We start from the raw sequence: 26,539 nt of genomic DNA, 5'->3' as shown, positions 1-26,539 counted from the left end.
ATTCCTCTGTTTCCTTTACTTTTTCTATTGCTAACACAACCTCTCTGACTCTACATGATCTAGCTTGGCATAATGCCTTTGTTCATCTTATTTTCTCCTCCCATGCTCACTCCACTCCAGCCACATTAGCTATCCCCATTTCTTAAAACCACAGGTACATTCCTTTTATCTCAGGGCCTTTGTTCCCTCTCCTGAGAATGCTTTTCCCTAAGATATACACACTGCTTCCTTCCTGGGAACACCATTTAACATTTAACTCCACTTCTAGAACATCATTTATCTTATCCTTACCTATGTTTTTCCTCTTAACTTACCATTAACTATCATACTTTATAACATCTTTATTGTTCATTGCTGGTCTCCTCTCTAGAATATAAACTCCTTATGTATTTTGTTTGTTCACTGACCTATTCCTGGTGCCTAGAACAAGTGTATGGCATACTCAATAATATTTGTTGAATAGTGAGGCAAAGGTGGTTGCATCCATCCTCAGAAGGAGGAAACAGTTATCATCATTATCATCAATGACGTCTTACTCTTTTCTGGCCATTTTATAGATTACCAAGAGTTTTTACATCTGTTAACCACCTGGTCCTCGCCACACTGTGAGACAGTTATTATGAGTGATGAGTCTTTCTTCTGTACTTGTGTGGGTTGTGGGAAAAGGCAAGCAGAAGAAAAGGCAGGGAGATCCAGATGAAAGATCCTTGGATTCAATGTCCAAACACTTTGAGTCTTCCACAAACTCCCATGCTAAGAGGCTTGCACGAGTCACTCTACCATTTAAGGATCCAGTTTCTCTTTGTTTATAAAATAAAGAGGTTTAACCTGTACTTGATCATTTTAAATCATGCATCTTCCAGAAGCTAGTTGAAAAATTCCATCTAATTGTAGCTCTAGTGTGGTTTCTTTGAACTCATACTATCCACCTCTCTTCTGAGAAATGGCAGATTGGGTCCACAGTCTTCTTCCTTTTCAAACTCCCGTGATTGTAGGTGGGGCTCTAGACCTGTCTAGAGAGTCACCCTCAGCTTTCTGTGGCAATCCCTGCTATCATAATCATGGAGGGTCAGCAAGTCCCTTCTAAGTCCACCCCTTTATTCTAACCAGAAGTCTTTTGTCCTCTCAAATATGCAACAATGTTGTAATATCCCAGAGAAATGTTTTATGTATAAAAAGCAGAATCCAAAAGTAAATCTAAAGTATTGTCTCAGCTACATAGGAACAAGTATAACAAAAAGACTGGAAGAAAGTGTGCAACATATGAATTGTGGTTCCTTCTATGTAGTTAACTTATATTTTTTTTCCTATGTAGCTATTTGTTCATTTCTTTACTGTTAAAACATTCTAAAATAAATATGTATTGCTAACTACTTAGATTGCTAACTAAATTACTAATTAAATATTTTAATATAAAACCAAAAATATAATAAAACATAAAATATAAAGACTATGTAAATTATATATGTATATAATTTATAGTATCTATTTTTATTTTCCAAGAAAATTTTTTGAGATTCTGATCATAACTGAGAAGAAAATTGCAAAGTCTGTATTTCCTCTGCTTATGCTTCATTTCTGCACTTAAGCAATCTCAACTGGTGACCAAGTTATCCTTTTGGGAATGTAAGCTACAGGATCAGAGATTTATTAGAAGAGAGTAGACATTAGAATTGTAAATTTTAATGCAACTTAAGTTGCTTCCAAAGCTATCTTTTGCTCCAGTATAAATGAGTTTTCATTCACCATAGTTCACTGAGAAGTAACTCAGAACTAGAAGGCTTTGGTCTCTATCTGTTCTAGGACAAAAAGACTCAATTAGGAAGGAGTTCTTGTTCAAAAGGGACCCATCCAGTGGTGTTGACAGTGGTTCAAACTAATGTAGGACCATTCCAGAACAATTTGTGTGTGCACTCATGGGAGAGAGTGAGGGAGGGAGAGGAGGGAGAGCTGGAAAGTGAGAGAGAGAGAGAGAGAGAGATTTTTCACATTCCCTTTACCTGAGTCAGGATCCAGTACTTTCTCACTGCCCAAATATGACTTGTTCATTTTGGGAAGCCACAATGTACAGTAACAAGAACGACACAATCCTAAGTGAGTAAATGAGCCATTTCTATGTTTAATTTACATTCCATTATTTTACTAAGTGAGAGATACCCAAATTTAATCTTCTCCCCCCCACCCGCCCATGTATGCCAAAACTGACCGAAAAGCAAAATCTGCTTTCCCAAGCAGCACATTTTATGGGAGGACGATGCATAGGTGTTACCAACTATACCCGTGTGTGTTTTGGGTAAACATTTCAACTTCCATTATTGATGTTAATGTACTCAGTTTACACCTTTGCCAGCCAGCCTCTGCCTAAACATCCAAGGGATTGAAATGCAACTGAACTTCTGATAACATGATAATCACCTAATTGTGTTCTATATCAGTGTATGTTATTGTATATACTTCACCTTCCCTATGAAATTACAAGCTCTTAAAAGGTACAGGCTGAATCTACTTTTAAAAATATTCCTGTATCCCACCATGTGTTTCTGTAACAAGAGGTGACAGTTTGTCACTAGACTACCTACACCTGGGGACTAAGTGGCCTGTGGTTGATGGAGGAGTAGGCACAGAAGAGGGCAGAGAACTAAAGTGCATTGAGTGCCAGCTTTTGACAGTCACTGGTCTAAGTCCATTACAAAAGTTTATTTCCCCCCATAAGACCTTTTAGGTGCATGTTATTACCTCACTTTATAGATGAGGAAAAGGAGACCTGAGAGAATGAAAACATTTATAAGTGGAAGCATTAGGATTCAAAGGCATTTCAGTCTAATGCTCCAAGTCTAAATCTTGTAATTGTTCCATGACTTCAAAATGCCTTTGACTTTGAAATTTCCTCCAGATTATCTGCCAGTCATGGAAACTTTATTCTGTATGGCAAGAAATGTGCCACCTCCCTCCTGCTTTTCTGTAGTGTCCACTTCCCCATTTGTGAGGGGTAGCCTGAACCTGGGGAGAAACTGTGTTTATTTTGAAACTTGGCTTTGAATATTATACACCCTAATTGAAATCCTAAAGGGCATTTAAGAGCCACCTCGGGGATGATAGCTCTAGTATTTGCAAGTTGATCCCTACCCAAATTGAGATCACTTTTCAGAGAGTAACAGATCAAGGTAATGGCCTTTCTTTATCTCTGCTTTCTTATATTTTTCATGGCAGATTACACAGCTGTCAACAGCATGTCAATCAAATCTTTATTAATTATTTAAACCTCAGACAGGACATTTTAAAAATGGACACATTGGGTGGACATCTCAGAATGTATTTGCTGGTGCACATGACAGCCTGCAAACTAAACACCTTCATGCAGTCCAGTTCCTTTGCTGACTCCAGAAATGAAACATGCTGGAGCAGTTTAAAAGAAAGGTCTTGCTGCATTATATCGATCACCCTAGTGAGCCAGCCTCTCTCCCTCCTGCTCACAACATCATAGGCAGCTGGTGATCTTGGAGACACATCTTGTCCACTTAGGGAAAGGAGGGAAACTGGGAAGGGCTGTTGGAACTTAGAGAAATGAAGCATTTTCTGGGCTCCATGCAGCCATAATGCTGCTCCTGTGGGGGAAGGTAAGATTGGGAATTTAGAGAAGAGGAGACAGGAATAAACAAAATGACCCCATCATAGCCAGGACCCCTCACTTCTCCAGTGGGAATGTGAGGTTCCCTCCTAACTTTTTTTTATCCCCAGCTTACTTCAAAATTTTCTGCTTGCTAAGAGCTTGGTAGCAGCCTTTGTTCACTTAAATGTTTACATACACCAAACCTGTTCAGAAGGAGCTCACCCTGAGATTTTCTGTAGCTCTTGCCATTAGCCAAAGTGAGCATCTGGAAACAGGGCAAGCATGAGTGTGCCTGCCCATATGCAACAGATACTTGAGGAAAAAACAATTCTGGACGGCACATGGATGGTCAAATGCAATGAGCCAACAGAGAGCCCGAGTGTGCTCTGTGCTTTTCCAGAACAGGAACTGACCGTGGAACTCCGTGCTCGTGATTTCTGTCAAGTTCTTTCCTCTGAGACTTTATTTTCTTTGTGTGTTTTTTTCTGAGAAAGCTGAACTTGAGACATGGTGGGATGTTAATCAAAAACACAATAAAATGTCAATATTTACTTAAAATTAGACTCTCATCCCTGAAACATTGAGTGACCACATGAAATGAAACACCCTCATGCAGACAAGGCACAGGGGATTGTGTAACCCAGACTGCCTGCTTCTCTTCTTCCTAATGAAACAGCCTCGCCTTTGGTTTTATGGGCAGAGCTGAGTCTGGGAAAGGCACAGGTCAGCTTGTCTCCTGGGGAACAGGCTGGTAGAATTCTTCCATTCTCGGCTGCTTCTCTTTCCTTCATTCCTTCTTCCGAGTTCTTCCTTCATTCCTCAGCAAAGGAGAAACTGATTAATGGTGCAAATAAACTTAAAATGAAGTATTTAACTTTATCCCTTATGTTGGTGACTTCTTCACATGACTTTCTATGTGTCACACTCTGGTTCTTCCTATGCTATCTTAGATGTTAGCCTATTTTCACGAGCAGATATTCTCAAACATGTCATTTCTATGTTCCTAAGGTCAGTTATGGGTTTGTGTTAGAACCCAGAATAGGTTGTGTTTGGATGTTGGGTCTTAAAGACCAGCTTACCAGAGTCTGATGTTCACTGAGGTCATAACTGAACCTGACCACTAAGGCTAAGAGTGTTGCTATGTGGACTAACACCTAGACCTCAACTTGCTAAGGCAGAAACATGGTTGAAATTTTGCAGAGAAGTGGGAAATATCCCCACCAAGGAGGCAAGGGAAAGCTGTGTGTTTGGGTGGGTGGAGAAGGGATGGAAATGCAGAGGCTCTGGACTGAGGCACTGAGGTGAGCCTGAGCTACCTTGGACCCAAGCTATTTCCTTCTGTCTAACCTTGATCTTAGTTGAATGCTAAGGAGAAGACTAAACAAGAAATGACTCAGTTCATATATGTATTATTCCAGACACATAGAAGTTTAAGTGACTTTTCCCTCCACCAATTTTATGTTATCCCTATGGTTCTCTCATACTCTCACAGGCCAAGGGCTTTAAAAAAAGAGCAGGGGTTGGATGGGGCAGATGAGTGCAATAGGGGGAAAATGGGGGTAACTAACTGAACAACAGTAAAAAATCTCACAAAGCAAAAAGAAAGAAAGAAAGAAAGAAAGAAAGAAAGAAAGAAAGAAAGAAAGAAAGAAAAGAAAGAAAAAAGAAATAAATCTCTGCCAGACAGTTTTAGAAAAACATGGCTGTCAAGAGAAGATTATGAAGAAGAGTTCCTCCCAGATCATGTCAATTATCATCAAGATGGCTGCTGACTATGTGAAGTTCAACTAGGCAGGTTCTCAACAAACCCTGGCTGGATCAGCCACTCTGGAGAAGCTAATTAGTGAGGTAGAAAGGTCATTGGTCAGGAGGGAAACTAGGAAGAGATGGGTTTCTTTTTACAGTGGGCATTCATGACCCATTTCCCCAGCTGCTTGCTCCTGGGATTGCCTCCCAAGCCTTGGCACCAGCCTACCAGGCCTTGGAGCTGTGCATTGCTCAAGTCGTCAAAACAGCTTGGCATTTCATCAGCATGCACGCCTGGGATGTGCAGCTGGATTCAGAACTTCCTGTGGACTCTGGCACTGGGCAGAGTGTTAGGACTGTCAGCACTGACTCAGCGTGATGGGGTTACAGCACACGTTTCCTCGGAAGAAGATTCTCACTCCATCAACACCTGCAGCCCAAGGCAGGATAAGCAGGCTCTGCTCCACTCAGGCAGAGTGAGGTCATAATGAAGTTTGATGAACAAGCACAGCACAGCAAGTCCAGATGTCTGTCAGCCATGAAATGGTGTTTTCTGTCCAGAGGAGAGCAGTGAATGACAAGGTGTGATTAGGAATTCACAGATCTAACTGGCTGCTTCCCATCTTCCCGGCAGCCCATGGCTGCCTCATGGCACTCACAAGTCACCGCAATTGCAAAAGCAAGGCAGGCAGATGAAACCATTCCCACCTTCTCTTCTGCTATTCTACTTCTTTAGTGTGTCTGACTCTTGAACAACAGCAACCATTTGTTGAATATTTATTAGGTGCTAAGCACTTTATATACATTGGCTCACTTAACCATTACAACAACTCAATGGTGTATTATTCTTACTGAAATATAAAGCAAAGGAAACTAAGCCCAGAGATAGTAATTATCTCAGCTTAGTAAGTGGCCAACTGAGATTCAGTGTCATTTCTCTCTGACTTCAAAACCCATACTCTTCATGAGTACATTGTGCTACCACCCAAAGTCTTTTAACTCTATTCCCAGGATTTTTAAGGAGTTACAGCTGTAGACATAGCACCTAATGCCTGAATTATCTAGGATACAGTGTGACTGCTATAATGACCCTCATCCCAAAAGAGTACCTTATGCCAATTAGATGTTTAATTTTTCTCAGTCCAAACAAAATGATCTAACATTTATGTGGCAACTCCACAGTGTCATGTAGATACTACAGTCCCCTTTTCATCCATGCAGCCCAATGTGGTTCTTCACAATATCTGCTTCCAACTGGCAAAATGAAGACAAATGTGGCAAGACAGGGCATACCCCCAAAATAGCAACATCTAATTGACCAGAACTTATAAAGCCACACATAGCAATAAGGATAGCTTAAAAATTAGCTTTTATTTTGAACATTTATATGGATGATTAAAGTCTAGTGCCAAAAAAAAAACCCCACACAGAAGAAGGAAACAGGACATTCTAAAGGAATCTAGTCAAGGGTAAAGATAACATAAATCTGAGGTACAACCAAGTCATACTCCTGGGGAGGGGGGGAGAGAGGGAAAAAAGGAAATTTTATGTCTATGTATCTGTATATCTATGTCTATATCTATAGAGAGAGACAGAGAGAGAGGGAAAAGAGAGAGAGAGAGAAAAAGGAGAGAGAGAGAACGCTATTTGTAAAGGAACAATGATCTTTGTCTCACTCACTTCTAGTCATAGACCACTGAACGGAACCATCACATGATCCTAACCAAACTGCAATGGAGGCTGGGAAGTGTAGAGATGCTTGTGGGTTTGGGGTGAGCAGCAACTGTCTCTGCTATGGAGATTTCACATAAAAACAAGAATTACACTCAAATACAGCAAACTCAGACCAACTTTTACTAGGCAAAATCTACTGCAGCATCTCAGCTGTCTTCTTAACTCAGAGAAACTGTTTCCCATTGTGTCTCACTCACCATTTAATAACCCATCATTGGGGCTATTGTTGTCAGAATACAAGTTACAGTGATTTCAGGAGCCTCTTCCTAAGTTGTTCCTGAAAATCCAGGTCAATCCATAGAATAACCAGTGCTGGAATCATTTCTCCTAAATGCCTTGTCTTACATTTTCCTCAATGACTCTCTACATTTTCTCATATGTTGCCTTGTGAAAATGATCTTAGTGTGTCCCTGTGGAGTTAACATTTTATCACTAAAAGATTGTGGAAAACATTTAGTATGGGCTTTGTAAATAAATATTAGAAACATTACCATTTTGCACGTTTTAATCAAAGGTTCATGAATGGCTATGTCTCCTCTTTTAATTCTATTCATGGAAGGTGAATACAATTAGTAATTTAAAGACCTAGGTTGATGCTCTGGCTGTGTGGCTCAGTTGGTTGGAGTGTCCTCCTGTACATCAAAAGGCTGCAGGTTTGAACAGACCAGGGATCAAACCTGCAGCCTAGGTATGTGCTTAGTCTGAGAGCATACAGAAGGCAACCAATCACTATTTCTCTCTCTCTGAATCAATAATTAAAAGGAAAAACACATCCTTGGGTGAGAATTAAAAGAAAAAGACCTGGGTTGAAGTGTTGGTCCTATGACTTGTTAGCTGTCTGACCGTGAACATATATACCTCAGTCTCTTGAAGCCCTCACAAATATTTAGTGTAAATGATCAGTACTCCTGGTACTTTGCTGTCATTTCAGATGCACAGTGTGGCAAAAAAATTTGAGTCGTCCAACATGAACATTCCTGATTGAGTTTGAACGAGGAGACACTTGACTTTCTTGTTTTAGCTCTCACATTATAAATGTGTCCATTTTGCAGTTTTTTGCATTTATGTGTTATTTGTTGGAGCTTTCACTGCTTAAAATATCCCCCAAACACAGTGCTGCAGTGCTGTCTAGAGTTTCTAAGCACAAGATTGTGATATGCCTTCTGGAAAAAGTATGTGTGTTAGATAAGGATTATTCAGGCATGAGTTATGTTGCTGTTGGCCATGAGTTCAATGTTAATGAATCATATATATAGATATTCTCTTTATGTAAAAAAGGTGTTTTTAAATAGAAACACATGAAACAAGATCATATATTGATTGGTTGATGAAAGTGTTGTGACTATAGGCTTGCAGGAACTTAACTCTGTATGTCCCCTAAGAGCAGTGGTTTGGTATTAGCTAGTTCTTTGTTTAAGGAAACTTTATAGCATAATCACTGAGAATAATAAAAATCAACTGTACATTGATGAGGGGAAACACTTCATCATAATTCAAAAGTTTTAACAATATTGCTTTCATTTCAAGCCTCCTTTAATTATAGTGATGTAACCAATGAAAAGTTCTATGTCTTGGTGGCATCCTTGGTATGCCACTGACATTGTCAGCTAACTTTGGGAATACATGGCCTGGACACTGGTCACTTTTGGTTCCATATGAGCTGTGGCATGATCCTCAATCCAAGATTTAGGTTCTAAACTCAGAAATGAAGGTAGTTCATTTATTTTGACTTCACAATCAAAATAGGTTAAAATTTGAATAATTGGTGAGTTTAGTTAATGGGACAATACATTATGGAACTTTTAGATTCCTTACTTTCTCCTGAAATAGTGGTGTAAGTCAGTTTGTCTTTCTTCTCTCCTTTCCTTCCTTTTCTTTCTTCTCTATTTTCATCCCTTTTCCCTCTCTTATTCTCCCCTCCTTCTTTTTCTTTCCCTTCTCCCTCATTTCTCCTTTCTGTTGTCATTTTACTTTTCCTGCACACATAGCACAAAGCAAAATGGAGACTTGACAATGACTCATTTAAATTTATGAATACAGAGAGCCAGCACATCAAGTCCACTGTGAAAGCTCTCAAAATCCCAAGATCAAAAGGCAATATTAACGAAGCTGTGTTTTGAGATAACTAGATAACTTTTTTAAAACTCTAGTTTGTTTTTCTCATAACTCAGGGCAAAGGAATGAAAAATAATGGCAATACATTTTAAAGAAATCCCAAAGAACAGCCCTGTATTTCTAAGTAACTTACATCCTAACAGTGACTTTTGAAAACATTAGCTGCATGGAACAAGGCCTGGTAATGAAATGAAGAAACCATCTCACTTAGAGATTTATTTAGGAATGAAGTAAATTTGGGGCCTTGATTGCCCTGCATGAAATATCTGCCTGGATTACGTATTTCACATTTTAATAACTAGCCTACTTTTGTTAAAGATGTGTGCATATTGGAGGTAATGTGCTTGATCTAGTTTAGACCCTCTTTTTATCCTCCCTTAGATGTGGAAGTTTCAGTCCTGATCCATCATCCCAAGTTAGGAGCTTGAGAGCTATTAGTTGAAGGGTAGCCTTTTAGTGCATCTAAAGGAAGTCTCAATGATGCTTCTCCATTCGCATGGAGTCACTTTAACGATGCAAGGGACTACATAATGCATTTTACCCTGATGTTTCATTACTTTAGGCACTAACCCATTGTCAGATCCACCATCAATATCTTATTAAATTCATCATTATGTCCTTGACATTATTTTAATAGCACTGGCAACAGCATGGTAGAAATAAATAAATCACGAGCTTGAATTTTGTTTTATGTGACTTCCTGACTCAATCCACCACTCACTTTCTCTTCAGCTATAAAACTATTCAGGCAACCAGTCCCTCTTTTTTAGTTGGCGGGAGCACTAAAATGGGGGATTTTGGTGGTTGCTCTCTGTAGCATTTGCTTTAACACTGCAGGTTTTCCCATGAAGCCAAACCCTTAAACATCAAGGACAAAATGTGTCTGACAGACCATGATGTGATAAGAACGTGGCCACAGCATGATCCAAACCAATCCCAACTACCTGGTAAAGGTGAGTTCTCATGATTTCTCCACAGAGGTAAAGTGTGGATCACTGTGCTTTCTTCAGTCCTTGCTAGGTGGGAGCAGAGTTACCATTTCAAGCTTAGCAAACAGTCTGGTTTCTATATTTCGCAAACTTAAATGAATTGAATATCTCATTGTGAGAAGCTCTCTGCCCTTTTCTTTCTTGCAACATATGAGCCTTTACAGCATTTACTAATGTAAACTGAAGATTATTATTTTTTTAGAATTATGCTGTGGCTAGCTTCTTTTGGCTCTAAATACTCAAGTTAGACTGTTTTGGAGACAAAGTATTAAATTCCTGGAAAACCAGGATAAGATCAGGATTTTCTTAGCTAATATTGTGGCCAAGGGACCCAGTTCCTTAAATCATGCTTCTGGAGAATTCACCTTTCCACGAAATAAGACTGAGCAGCAGAGGTGACCACAGGGTGACAAACTGCAAATAGAAGACAAAGTAACACCATTTTTAGCTCATCTCCATCCTAATGAAAAACTTGAGTGAGGTGGATTGGGCCACAGAAAAGCAACTTTTCCTTCTACAAATTAGACTGATTATTCTCAAACTTGAACATGCATGAGAATCACCTGGAATCCTGGTTAAAATACAAATTACTGCCCCTCTGTCCAACGTGTCTGATGTAGTAGGTCTGGGATGGGACCTGACAATTTGCATTTCTTACACATTCCCAGGTGATATGAATGCTACTGATCTGGTGATCCCACTTTGAGAACTATGGAATTAGGCCTCTATTACCTACAAATAAAGTGAAACATGGGGTCTGACTTGTACCCCCTCAAAGCCTATACCTAAGTTTTTGATCTTACCCCTGTAGCGATGGGAGAGTGCCATTCAGTTCCTGGCTCTGACTGGCCCCTGCCCAGTACACCGAGCATCTCATTGCATTTCCCCAGTTGCAGACCTGATGGATGGAAAGAACACTACTGGGCTGTCAACTCCCCTTCCTCCAGGAGGGTGTGAGGGGAAGGTGCTGAATGTTTTTCTAGTTTGTTCTTTCTGTTGATATAGCATTAAGCAATCCAGAGTCTCCATCTCCTATGGATTTACCTGGAAATTTCTTGTTTAAAGGAAAGCTATTTTCTTCTACCTGTGCCCTCCTGGGAAACCCCCGTCTCCATTTGATCTGGAGTTTCCACAAGCTGAATTTCTGCTAGACTCCCTTGGTTCGGCTCAGAGTCATACTTTCTTCTGAACACGCCATGTGGGCTACTCGTGAATGACTTCCCATGGCCTGCTCACCTTCCATCATGAGCATGTCAACACATCCATGTGCCACACATGTTGTTGAGAGGTAAGGAGTATTTCACAGACATGTGTACTCAAATAGGCTCCCCTTCCCCCAGCACCTTGCCTTCCGCTCTTGATGGTATCTCTTAAACATGTAAAATGTCTCCATAGGGCTAACTTCTCAATCTGTAACATGCCTGCAGATCGCCTGGGCTTCTTGTTAAAATGCAGATCCTAACTCAGTAGTTCTGCGGTGGGGACTGACTCAATTTATTTTCTGACCAGTAGTGTGTCAGAGTCCCTGTCTCCCTATAGCCTAACAATGAATCCTGTCTAATACTTTGGATCAATGCTGGTCATGTGAAAAAAATGATATCAGTGTAGTTTTAGAACCTTTTTAATTCAAGTTAACGTACATGTGTGAAAGTGCACAAATCACAGTGCATAAGAAATGAAATTTCAAAGGGAACACATATGTAACTAGCACATGTGTATCAACAAACAGGACCCCAGAAGACTGCATACCCCCTTCAGCCACGATCCCCTCCCCTTGGTAACCTCCAGCCTGTGAGGTAATGCCTTAGATTAACGTGCCTGTTCTTGAGCTTCGTACAAGTGGAACACAGTATGTGCTCTTACGGGTCTGGCTTCTCAAGCTCTATCATACCTACCTCCTGAGACTCAACCATATTGTCAGTAGTCCTTATCTTGCTGAGCTCTCCAAGACAGACCTTTTATTCCATTTCATTTTTGATACACTTAGAATTCATTCTGGATTATCATATGGGTTATGAAGCCAAATTCATTTTTCCCACATATATTGTTCCCACTTCCTATATTGAATAGACCATTTTTCCGCACTAATTTAAGATGTCACTTATGTTATATATTAAAGTCATCATACATTAGAGTGTATTTCTAGATTTTCAAAATTCTGTTCCATTTATGTATCAGTATCACTATTTTCATTACTGAGAATTTAGAACAAGTTTCAATACCTGATAAAGTAAGCCCACTCGCATTTCCTTTTATTTTTTAGAATTTTCTAACCTATTCTTATTTTTTTGTATATAAACTTTAGAGTTGGCCTGTCTAATTCTCAAACAAAGCAAACAAAAATCATAGTCATTGGATTTTAGCTGAAAATTGAGAATGCTTTAAATTTATATTTAACTTGGGAGGATTGATGTCTTTATGATGTTGTAACTTTCTTCTTGAGAATAGACTAATGTCTCAATTTTTGTCATGTCTTTTTTTTTTGTCCATTAAGAGTGTGGGAATTACAGGAGGGAAAAAACAATAGAGGGGAGCTATTTATTAAGTAATCGTACGGGAAATTTCTATGACCTCAAAGGTACATTTCTCCCTGTTAGAAAGACCAAACAAACATCCAGCCGCATGAGTGGTACATGATTCAAACTCGTAAACACTGTAGGATTTCAGAACACTAAGGAAAAAGGCATAGAGAGGAAAAAAGAAAGACAAAGAAGAAAATTGGAAACAAATGAATGAGCATCAGAATGGCATTTGGCTCTTGACCAAACCCTCTGAGCACAGCCTGGGCAGAGATTGTTTGTCCCTTCTAGATACTCTGCTCCAGGCTGGCTGCTGGGTGAGCTTCATTGTGAATGACTACATTACATCTGAAAATAAAAACACAATAATGGTAAATGACACTTGCAGGTAATGTTATAGGGAAAATCTGAACCAGGTGGTCCCCACTTACAATGCATTCAAGAGTCTGACATATCCAGAGCAGGTGGAAGGTGAGCAGCATCTTTTGAATGGTGTGGCTGTTCTTCCACTTAGCACATTATACCATGGTATAAGCTCCAGGGGAGCTGGGACTTGTTTTATCAGCTCACAAAGTTACCTGTGGCATCTAAATATGATGTGCCGTACCTGGGTGCTCTGTGAAAACTTATTAAATAAGTACATGACATTTCCTCTCTAAGGGTCATCACCGATTGTCCTGTGGAATTCAGATACCAAGGAAAGAATGTACACAGGTAAGTTAGAAGTGAGGGAATCCTGGCATGACGTGAATTCCAGCTGGCTAGGGGCACAAAGGGAGCCAGGCTTTCTCAGTGTGTCCTGAGAATTTAGAGGTTTCCCTTTGGCCCACTTCATGGTACACACATACTTAGTTCTTAATTAATAATGGAGACTTTAATGAAACATTTGGAAGCATAAAACTATGTAATAGTAGCATAAAAATTCTTGTTATTAGAAGGCCTCATTTCCAACACATGTCCCCTTATTACTTTTAGGTTTGCTTTTTATGTTTTCCAACAGTTTAAAATACATGTTTCCTGGAGAAGTCAGCATGTCTATTTTCAGGGTTTGAAAAAAACATATTTTTGGCATTGATATAGTTTGTCTCATCTTGTGGTTTAGTTTATTTTTCCTGTTATTTATTTTTTCTCCTATTTCTAATCCATACAATGAATTTAACCTCTTCTTTCACATATATGCCTAACACAGTGTCATGAACCATGGCACACTGTTTAATTAACTCACTGTTATTTTCATCCCTGGTTTTATTTGGACCAAAAAATGTCCTCCTGTGTCTAGCAGATGCCTTGAGGAACCCGACAGCACACTGTTGTGAAAAACTTTAGCAGATTTGCCAAGTAGATTGAAGACTCCTTTCTTCTACCTTAAAGAAATGTCTCCATTTCAAAATGACTCCCAGACATCCCCCCCACCCCGCCCCTTCCCTTGCTCCAGGAGGAGGGAGCACAACAAAGCTCTGTCATGTTTCTGCTTATAATCTTGTTAATCTGATTTTCAATTATTTTTTAAAGTTCCCCTCTGGTAAATGTACCAAATAAGTGCCTGTGAGTGACTTCAGGGACTAAGGCAGTTCTGCATTAGAAACAGGCCAATCCTGTGAGTGATTAGGAGGTTTCCTACAAGGACCATTTCATGCAAATTAGATTTTAGCACAAGATCTGACTTCAAAGGGTAGAACTGATGGTTAAGTGGAAAAAAATTATTCCCTTATGATTAAAAAGAAAAGGCTGTATTTTGTACAGACTAGCGGCATCATTTTCATGCAAAACCTTTCTTCTCTCCCATTCTGTTCCCACCTTCTGTGAGGAAGCAGGGAAGGGAGAGAGAAGGCAATTACACCCTTAGCCGTCCCTGTCCCAGGGGAAGCTCTAGGCCAGGGCTACTTTAAGTGAGATCTGTGGACTGGCTGCCAGTTCTCACACTGCTGGTTACAGTTAACAAGACAAAGAACATGCAAGGGAATATAAATCTATCCCATTGCTAAGCACACATTTTGATTTGGCTGAAAGTCACACGACTTTCTTGAGGAAGGAAGCCGTGCTTTGGTTTCACAGTCTGGTGCAACTTCTCGTCTCGATTGGACTGACACTTTGGAAAGCAGCGCCATCATCCACGGTAGAAAGGAGATGGCTGAGCTGCTTCTGAGTGAGGAAGCCACTGAACTTGGTCTGGTTGTGAGCAACAGCAACATACTGCAGCCAGCTTAAGAAAGGAATTTGTTTTAGGGATACAAACATGGAACCTCACAGAAATTTAGGAGCTGAGATCATAGCCCTGAAATTCTATAAAGCTGGGGCCAGAGGGCAGTTCTAGATCCACAGTGCTCTAGTGAAGGCAGCTGAAAAAAATGTATGGACCTACATGCACATACTGTTCAATGAACAGGTTATGGCGGCATTTCACTCCTTCACTTAGAGTGTCTGCTCCCTCCTGACTCATAGTACCTTATGGTGTCCAGCACTTAATGAATTGACCCTGAAAGCAGTATTTAGGTCACTCTTTTCTCAAAGAGTTGCATTGCAGGTGAAGGAAACTTACAGTTATTATACCTCTGCATGGGGATGTAGGGAGATACAAAGGCTTTAATGATGTACTGCAAAACGCTTTATAGTCTATTGGCAGTAATTCAAACAATGTTTGATGAAGGTATTAATCACAGTGCTACAGATATGAGAAAGGTAAGAAATAATATTTTAAAAAGATACAAATTAATTATCTGGGAACAGATCTACCTGGAAATGTGTTTTATTTTGCTACATGTCACTTTTGTACACACATACAAGTACACATGTGTACATACATACCCATACATATATATTTATATATGCATACATGGGTGTGTGTGCATGACCTATGTGTATTAACTCATGTCATACTGTTAGCCTGTATGTATTAGTTTCCTATGGCTGCTGAAACAAATTGCCATAAACTTACAGTTCACACAGTTCAGAAGGCCAGAAGTCCAAAATCACTTTCGCTGTGCTAGAATCAAGATGTTGGCAGGACTTTGCTCCTTTCAGAGGCCCTAGAGAAAGATCTGTTGCTTGAATGTCCCAGCTGCTGGTAGTGCCAGCATTCTTTGACTTGTGCTGATGTACAGTACTTACTTGGATACTCAATATTGAATTTATAAATTCTGACTTAAAATCTATAGAGTTGCAACATTCACATCCACTCACTTCTAGTAGAAAGCATCAAGGACACCCTTGTGGAGAAGGTTTAGTTGAGCTGGTTCTTATGGATAGGTCAGGCAGAGTTTAGGGGTAGGAGTAGATGTGTACCTAAAATATTAGATGCTAAGCCACTTCAGGGCACCCAAATGTTTCTTCCTATAACCCTGAAGGCAAAACCACTCTTATATGGTGTAGTTGAACATGAACCTGGAATCAAGGGAAGTAAAAAGTCTCATAAATCCCGCTGTAAATTTCACTCCATTAATTCTGATTCAGAATAAACTGAATGAGGCTGCTGGCCTACTCTACCAGGCTCTGGAAGGCATCTGTCCCTATAGCAAACTCCAGATGCAGAGAATAAGGCAGGCACAAAATGTGAACTAGTGATTCTACTCATGACAAAGAAATACAGATTTGATTGCTTTTATCATGGTCCTAAAATGCTTTGTGAGGAGGTATTCTTAGTTTTAGTTTTTTTTTCTTTGACACCCCTGTCATTATTATTTTTTGAAATTATGAATTGCACCCTATTAAAAATCTTCAAAGAACTAAATGTATTTAATTCTAAAAAGGTACTACATTTTAAAAAATATTATTGAGTCAATCACTAAAAAGTGAGTTTAGCTGAAGTCAGGTTGACATTTTTGTAGCTTATTCATTGAATCAAAGCGAAGAAGTGGGAGCAGAGACTGTGGTTTGTACTCCCAGGGGAATTGGTGCCTTTGAGAAAAGCGGAATTGTGTAACTCCCCTCTCTCTTCCTCCTCTCTCCTCGCTCTCCTTCCGGCCATGCCTTTCCTGTTCTCCTGCCTGAAACAAGTCTATTCTGTGACTTGGAGGGAATAAAAGGAGAGGGGGTGGGGAAAGGATTGATGTTTTGAATTAAATTATAATGATTTGAGATTGAGAAATCAAAGTTTTGAGGAGAAAAGGTAAGTGTCTTCTCTAGTTCTGAATCCCTGCCAAGAAACTCAGGAGCTAAAGGTCCTGGTTATGACCGAGTTAACCGTTTCTTCCTGGGAATTGTAATGTTGATATCCAGGTTCAGGTTAAGTGTCCAGGTTCTCCCCTGGGGTCTAATAAGCAAAGAGTTAAAATATATAATTCATCTAATCCTTGAGCATGAAAACATGCAGTTTTATCTCCACCTCCTCCATCACAACTTTAGTTAGTATCTTTTAATTTTGTATTTATTAATTCAACAAATATTTCACAAGTATCTACACAGACTTAGCAGTGGATAAGGTGATGGGAATATTTCATTGAAAAGAAAAGACAAAAATTTCTGAAACTGGTGATAGTATTTTAGTGGAAAGAGCAAACAATTTGCAATAAACTCACCAAATAAGGGAATGATTTATTCATTAGAAGCTGATAAGGTACCTTGGGGAATAAAAGGAAAATTATAAGGAGCTAGGGGAGTGAGTTGCAGTTTTAAATGGGGTGGCCTGATAGGCTTCAGCAAGAAGGTAACATTTGCAGAAAGACTTAGAAGACAAGGAGTGAACCATGTGTGTATCTAGAGAAAGAAGAAGCATGTATGATATGGAGAGAAAAAGCCAGGACAAAAACCCCAGTTCACAAAGCAATAGGAAAAACCAAAAATAAATAAGATACTTAAGAGTAAACATAAAAAGACTTAGAAACAGACACCTGAGTAATTATAATATTAAAATGAGCAGGAAAGACTTTAAATAATTACGTGTAATATGTTTAAGAAATCAGGACTGAATTAAACTTCACTACAGATTTAGTATCCTTAAAAAAGAATCAAATAAGAACTCTTGCACTGAAAAATATGATAACTGATATTAACAACTCAATTGAGGTTTTTTTATGTATAACTGTTTTTTTTACTGTTGAGACTATTGTAGATATCTCCCATTTCCCCCTCTTTGCCCACCTTCACCCAGCCCTCGCCCCACCACCCCTTGGTCCCCTGGCCTTACACCACACTGTTGTCTGTGTCTATAGCTATGCATATATATATATATGTTCTTTTTAAAAATTCATCTTTTTTTATTGTTGTTCAAGTACAATTGTCTCCAATCCCCTCCCACTCCCCCCCCCAAACCATTCTCACCTCCCACCCTCAATCCTACTCCCCTTGGGCTTTGTCCGTGTGTCCTTTATACATAGATGTGTTTGAAAGCAGATTAGATGCACACAGGAAAAACTGATAAACTGAATAATGAGTGAATAAAAATATTTAAACTAAAGTTCAAAGAGAGAGAAAATAGTGAGAACTATGGGGAAAAAAGTGTAAAAGCTGATTGTAAAATAACAGAAGTGGACTAACATGTGCAGACAGAAAGCCAGGCATGTTATGGTGGTGATAAACCCAAATATATTAATTACAACAAGTGAAAATAACTCAATATTCCAATGAAAAGTTTCAGGTTATCAGACAATAACAATATAAAAGTCATCTATATGCTGCTTACAAAACACACACCTTAATATAAGTAAAATGATATTTTTAAATATACCATTTAAACATCAACAAAAGAAAGCTGGGGTGGCTATGCTAACATCAGACACAGTGGAATTTAAGGCAAAAAGCATTTCTAGAAATAAAGTAAGTTATGCCATAATAATAAACAGGTAAATCAACTGGGAAAATATAATAATTCTGGATATATAGCACCCAATAGCATGGCTTCAAGACATACAGGGCAAAAAATGATACAGTTAAAAAAAGAAATTACACAAATCTTAATAATTTAGATTATTAATAATTTAGAGACTTAATAATTTAGAGACTTAAACCAGTCTCTACTGGTAAACAAAAATGATACAAAAGATCTTAAAACAACAAATGCAACCTAATTGATACACACAGAATACTAGAACTGATGACAAAAGAAGACACTTTATTTTAAAGTTGCATGAAATATTTACCAAAATTTATAGGAAAAAATGACATAAAGATTTAAATACCTAATACAAGCCTCCATTTCAAGGAGCTAGGGAAAGAATAGTAAGAGAAATTCAAAGAAACCAGAGGAAAGAAATTATTAAAAACAAAAAATCAGTGGAATGGCCATCAAATGATCAATAAAGAAAATCAGCAGCAACAAAATTGATGCTTTGAAAAGATTAAATAAAATTGATCAGCTCCTGGTGACATTAGTTAAGGAAAGAAAGTAAGCTATTACTAACAGGAATAAAATGAGGATACTAGTATGCATCCTACAGATATTAGAAAGACTATAAGAGGATACTATAAACAATTTTATACCAATGACTTTTAAAATTTAGACCAATTCCTCAAAAAAATCAGTTGTCAAACATGACCCAAGAGGAAATAGAAAATATAAAGAATTTTTAAAAATTAAATAATATTCATTTCAGAAGTAAAACTCCAGGCCCAGATGGCTTCATCAGTGAATTTTTTGAAATATTTAAAGAAAAATTATTATCAATCTTACACGAACTTTCCCAAAGTAAAAGAAAAGATGGAGCACATCCAAACTGGTGTTTAGAGGGCACCTTAATTTTGATACCGAACCCTGCCAAGGACACTGTGAGAAAGAATATTACAGACTGATGCCTCTCATGAACATATTTGATTTCCATATACCAGAAACAAACAGAAAATTAAGATAAAAGAATCTGCATGTTATTAAAATAAATACTTGAATTTAGCAAGAAAATAAATAAGTAGTTATGAAAGAGAAAATTATGAAAGCATTGAAATGCTTAGGAATACATGTAAAAATAGGGAAGACTTCTACACTGCAAATTACAAAACATTACTGAGGGACATTAAAGAAGATCTAAATAAATGGAACAATATGCCTTGATTGTGATTGACTGCAACCCAAAATCAACATGCCAATTTCCCTCAAATTTATCGATAGATTCTATATAATCCTAATTAAAATCCTAACAGGTTTGTGTATGTGTGTAAGTTAAAAAAACTGATTCAAAAGTGAATATGGGAATGCAAAGTGGCAAGAATAATCAAAGTCCTTCTGAAGAAGAGCAAAACCAAAGCTGGAGGACCTACTCAACCAAACACCAAAAGCCATTACAAAACTAGAGTAATTAAGCTAGTGTGATATTGACCCAAGGGTAGACATACTGGCCAGTATAGCAGAAGCCATAAACAGGCCTACACATGTATGGTCTCCTGGTTTATGACAGTGACATTGCAATACATTGAGGAAAGGATAGGCTTGGAGAATCTTTTTAGTAAATGGTGTTGGTTCAACTGAATATTTACTTAGAAAAAAGTAAATCTTGACTTCTATTTCACCCCACACAGGAAAATCAATTCCAGATGGGTTGCAGATGAAAATATGAATGATATAACAATGGAGCTTTTAGAAGAATGTCTTCATGAGTATAGGCAAAGATTTTTAAACATAGAACAAAAATCACTAGTCATAGAGGAAAAAATTGATATATATGACAAACTTCTGTGTTCGAAAAGATACTGTTAAGGGAGTGAAAAAGCAAGTTACAGAGCGGAGTTACATTACCTGAAGTACATATAGCTCACAAGAGATTCATGTACATAATAGACAGAATAGATATATACATATATAATACATTTTATGTGTGTTTATATATTATGCAAGAGTGTATTTATGTATTATTATATATATATTTATATAGAAATATATAACTGTACCTATTAATGAAGAGGCAAGAGAACCATTAGAAAAAAGGACAAAACCCTTCAGCGGACACTTACAGAACAAGGTATCTAAATGGTGAATAAATATATGAAAAGATGCTCAACTTTATTAGTCATCTGGAGAGTGCAAAATGAAGCCACAATACATTACTTCAACAGGCCCACCAAATGATAAAAAATATAGCAACAAAATCTATCAAATGTTTGGTGGAACAATCAAATCTCTTGTGCACTGATGGTGGGAATGCAAATTGAATGATGGAAAACTGTGTGGCAGTATCTACTAAATCTGAACATATGCAGACTCCATCACCAAATAGTTTCACTTTTAGGTATATGCCTGACAAAATGCAAACATGTTCACCATGAACATGAATAAGGATGCTCATAGCAATGTTACTTGTAATGGCTTCATATTGGAAACAACCAGTGTCTACCAAAAGCCGGCTGACTGGAAAGGGGTACATGGTGACAAAACGGGATCCTGCAGCAGAAACTGGCAGGGACACTCTAGTAGGGAACCCTTGTGGGTCTGAGAGTCTGGATGAGCCAGGTCATTGGCTGCCCAAAGAGGATAGTTTATCACAAATCTGAAACTTACTCATCCCCTCCCCCATTCTCAGTCCATGATGTCAAGTGAGCCCACGTAAGAAGAGGAACAAAAAGACCTTCTATTGCCTGTGCTTAAATCTAAAACGCCTGAAAATAACCATTAAATGACTGAATTTCTTTGGAAATTTTCTTGCTTCTTACCTCTTTTTAGAAACATTGTGGTAAGACACACCATTTATCATCTTTTTTTTCTTAAAAAAATTTAATTTATTTTTTAGAGAAAGGGGAAGGGAAAGAGAAAGAGAGGGAGAGAAACACCAATTGGTCACCTCTGGCATGTGCCCCAACAGGGACCAGACCTGCAACCCAGACGTGTGCCCTGGCCGGGAATTGAACTGGTGACCTTTCACTTTGTAGGATGATGCTCAACCCACTGAGCCATGCTGGTCAGGGCCCATATTATTCATTTTTAAATGTACAGTCCAGTGGCATTGTTGGGAACCGCCCTGACTGGTATCAGAAGCTGAAACCCCCGCTTAGGCTAAGGCTAAGGGAACGCCCTTGGAACTGTAAGCCAGCAAGGAGACAAAAGCTTACCTCCCTGGCAGGAATGCTGCTTCTGCTGCTTTATTCATGACTGAACCCCAAAAAGCTTGGTCGGTTAGCCAAAGATGAGTAAGATTCCCCACGGGGGGGAACGACCTAAGACAGGCACAATCACTTTGGGAGGCCCCCCCCAAAAAGAAGGACTTGGGGGGCTGCAGCAAAAGGGGGGTGATGGACCCTCGCTCCTCGGCTTTGACATAGCCTGAGTTCTCAGTGTCTGGGAGAAAACCTCCTTGTCTCTCAGTTGCCTTAGTTCCCTTGCTCCACCTAAGCCTGAAACAATGACAGGGTGGTGCAGCTCTGTGCTGAGAAGTGCGGATTCCCCGGGGTGATCAGGCCTAAGAAAGAACATGTAAATTACTGTGAAACCTTCTTTGTTTAGAATGCCCTCAGTTGAATGAGAGGGGTCCAAGGAGGAAGTTAGTTTGTTCCTCAGTCTTACAGCTCTTTGACCCCGGCTCAATACACTGGCAGAGTTCCTTGTTTTCTATGGTTCCTTACTTCCCCCTGATGAGTACTGTACTTTACCTGAATTATTATGCAGAATGAGCCCAATGAGCCCACGTATGGACTGTAAATTGGCGCGCTCCCCACTAGGGGCGGTGGCCATTTCGTCCCTACTTCCCCACAGAAACTAGTTTGTCTCTGTGCATGTGTGTTTTTCTCGTGTGTTTTTGTCGAGCCATCCACAGCGTTCCGTGGTCACTGCTGGCCGGGGACCCACGCATCATGGCATTAAATGTATTCATGTCTTGCTACCATCAACACAAGAACTCTTTTCGTCTTGCAAATCAGAATTTTGTACTCATTGAACTCTAAATCCCCATTCTCCCCTCTCCCTAGCCCCAGGAAACCACCCTTCTACTTTCTGCCTCTACGAATTTGAGCACTCTAGGTACTTCACATAAATGGAATCATACAGTATTTGTCCTTTTGTATCTTGTTCATTACACTTGACATAAAGTCATCAAATTTTATCCATGTTGTAGCATGAGCCAGGATTTTCTTCCTTTGTCAAGGCTGAATAATCTATTATATGGATATACCACATTTTGTTTATTCATTCATCCGTTGGTGAACACTTGGGTTTCTTCCACCTTTGGTTATTATGAATAATGCTTCTATTAACATGAGTGTGCACATATCTCTTTGAGTTCCCATTTTTCAATTCTTTTGGGTATCTACCTAGAAGATATCTACCTGAATGATATGATGATTCTATGTTTAATTTTTAAATTAATTTTGGGGTAACTGCCACATTATTTTCCATAGCAACTGCACCATTTTACATGGAATATTTTAGAATATGCTTTTAACTGAAAAGGAAATGCAAGACAGATGCTACGTTGCATTGTAGGAAAAAAAAAGACATTACAGAGGACCCAGAGACATATGAAAAGATGCTCATTATCGCTAGCCATCACAGAGATGCAAATTAAAACCACAATGAGATAACACCTCACACCAGTCAGAAATGGCCATCATAAACAAATCAACAAAGTGTTGGAGAGGATGCAGAGAAAAGGGAAAACCCTAGTGCACTGTTGGTAGGAATGCAGACTGGTGCAGCCACTGTGGAAAACAGTATGGAATTTCCTCAGAAAATTAAAAATGGAACTGCCTTTTGACCCAGCAATTCCGCTGCTAGGATTATACTCTAAGAGCCCTGAAACACCGATCCAAAAGAACCTATGCACCCCAATGTTCACAGCAGAACAATTTACAATAGCCAAGTGCTGGAAGCAATCTAAGTGCCCAGCAGTAAATGAATGGATCAAAAAACATTTACACAATGGGATTCTACTCAGCAGAGAGAAAAAAGGAGCTTATACTGTTTGAGACAACACTGATGGAATTGGAGCACATTATGCTAAGTGAAATAAGCCAAGTAGTGAGTGACAAATACTATATGATCTCACCTTTAATTGGAACATAATCAACAAAGGAAAAAAGAAAAAAAAATATAACCAGAGACATTGAAATTAAGAACAATCTAACAATAGCTAGAGGGGAGTGGGGAAGGGACAGTGGGAAGAAGGGTTTTCAGGAACTACTATAAAGGACACATGGGCAAAACCAAGGGGGAGGGTGGAAGCAAGGGAGGGAGGTGGGTTTGGCTGGGGTGGGGGGTTGTGGTGGGGAGAAAATGCAGACAACTGTAATTGAACAACAGTAAAGTAATAAAAAATGACATTACATTTATTTTCAACACCTATGTTTTTAGACAGAAAAATGTATACAAACTATACTAGTTTGAACTAAGGAATCTGCTTTCTACATCCTGAAGTTTTAATTCAATAACTTGCTTCTTATTTTTTCTAGTTTGCAGAGTGCTTAAAAAGATGATTTGCATGTGTTTTTGCATGTGCCTTTGTATTCTATGTCTCACCATTATGGAAACATAGGCTTTTCCTTACTTTTCATGTGTCAAGAAGTAAGTAGCAGCTTTAACTATGGCCTTTTCCCTATAGCCTTCATCCTCCTTGACATCTTTATAGGAGTGGGTATTTAAACTTTGTCATTCCTTGATTTTCATTATTACTTTTTTGCTCCTAAGACTGCTTCTGTACTTCTTTCTGTTCCTAAAATGTAACCAAGCTTATGCCCTTGGCCTTCCTTTTTTTCTTGGGAACATCACCTAGCTCTGAGGGAATCTTAGGAAAGCTGAGCAGAACCTGGGAGTCAGAAACCTGTTGACATTGACACAGCTCAATGGCCATGAACACAGTGTGTCTGAGTGAATAGGATAATGACTCAGAGTTTCCTGTTTGGGCGATTGAATTTTGTCATCACTTGTTAAGAGAAAGAAGAAGGAAGGGCAGGCTTGTAGAGAAAGACAATAACTTCAGTTTTAGACAAGCTGAGTTTGAGCTGCCTGCAGGACATTCAGGTGGCGTACAGTGCTGTCCTATCTCTCATATCTACCCTAGTTCCAATCTCTTTTCACCACTTACATGGCCCAGCTCAGCAGCCTCTTACAGGCCTCTGTTTCCTGCTTTCTACTTTCCAGTCCAAACTACCTGTGCTGCTGGATTAATCTTCTCAGAGCATGACCACAATCATATCCCATGCTATCATATTCACACATCACACAGGACACACTACCACATAATCATATCACACCCTACCAGAGATCACGTGTCACATGGTACCACACAATTATGTTATATACTATCATTGTATATTACATGTCACATATTCTACATTATTATACTCTGTTACCCGCATGTATCAGACACCACATGTTACACACTACACATGATCATTTTCCATACTATCATGTGTTACACTTCACATAGTACACACTGTCATAGAATCATATCACATATAAAAACTGCTATCACTGGACAACTTTAAAGGACCCTGCCCATCCTCCTATATTAAGTATAAAACGCCTACCCTGGAATACCATTGAAGTTAAGATATTTTTTTGTTGCAGACACAAATTCTGACTTAAAAAGTCTTAAACAACAAGGCTACTTGACATTTTTTATATCCCAGTAGATAGATAACATTAACTCCAATTTAGAGAAGAGGAAACTGAGACCCCAAGTTCTTAACTGACTTGCCCATCATGTTAAACAGCTGATAAATGTCTGAGTCAAGACCCTTAACTCCAACTTCTCTGTCTACAGATTCCTTCCTTATAGGACCTGATTAGAGTTTCCCCTGCCCTCTCCATTCTGTATTCTAAGAGATTAGGGTAAAGCAGAGCTTAATGACTTTCAGGAGCAACTTTTATTTTACATTTTAGCCAGTAAATCAAAAAGTCATTTTGGAAAACCTGCTGTGGCCCAGCACAGTGGGAAATATTTAAAATTGTATGGCCTAGTTTTTACCCTCATGGTGGGGGGGGTCAACCTGGTAGGGGCAAGGAGGCATAAAAGCACAGGTCATCTTTAGAGATCAATAAAGAGGGTTAAGTCTGTAACTGTGCAGAGCAGAGGAGCTGATTGCACTGCAGAAGCCAACGAGGAGAGCATTTTTAGTGAAAGTAACAGCATGAACAAGGACACAGCAACAGGAATTTATGAAGAAACTGGTGGCTATTGAACAGGAAGTCCTCCTGTCCTGTTAATTTTTCTGTGTACCTACCACTTCTCCTCCTTCCTGCTCAGTTATAAGGAAAAGAGTGCACAGCTAGTACTGCATCTACTTCTGTCCCAAACCCTCCCCCCTTGCTGAGACTCTACTCTGACCTGTCTATTCTCTCTAGTTACAATCTCTTCCTTTCTATTGACTCCTTTCCAGGTGCATCTAAACATCCCTATGCAAGTCTCTCCCATCTTAAAAAGAAGAGATGCTTTCACAAACACATATCCTTCCATCTCTCTCTTTTCTTCACAGCCTGATTTCTTAAGGAGAAATTTATGACCTATATTCAATTCCTCACCCCTACTTCCCAGTCATTTTGATCCAGATTTCATCCCCACTGCACCTCTTTATATCCTCACCAAGATCCCCAAAGGTTTTCTTGCTGCTAAACACAATGGCCATTACCAGCTGTTTGTGCCCTCAATCAAGCACTGGCCCTGTTCTCCTTGAAGCACTCCTTCCTGGCTTCTCTGACAGCATCCATCCCTGGTTGGCCTCTGTTATCATGAAGCTTGAGTCATTTTAAAGGTCCTCTTTCTTTTCCCTTTTTTCCTTAAATGCTGGTGTTCTTCATGGTACTGCCCTGGACCTACTTATACAGTCACTGCACACTCTGCCTCAGTCATTGCCAACTCATGATTTGACCTTAATTGCTGTGAGTCCCAGATTTATGGCCCTGGGCCAGAGCTTTCTCCTGAACTTCACATTTTAATGGACATATCACAGGAATATCTCCAAGACCCTCAACATACCCC

Source organism: Phyllostomus hastatus, unplaced genomic scaffold (assembly GCF_019186645.2).
Source record: "Phyllostomus hastatus isolate PE091 unplaced genomic scaffold, TTU_PhHast_1.1 phas_contig_34, whole genome shotgun sequence".
In the NCBI taxonomy this organism is placed as follows: Eukaryota; Metazoa; Chordata; class Mammalia; order Chiroptera; family Phyllostomidae; genus Phyllostomus; species Phyllostomus hastatus.
The sequence above is the reverse complement of the archived record's forward strand: the minus strand, read 5'-3'. Positions refer to the sequence as shown.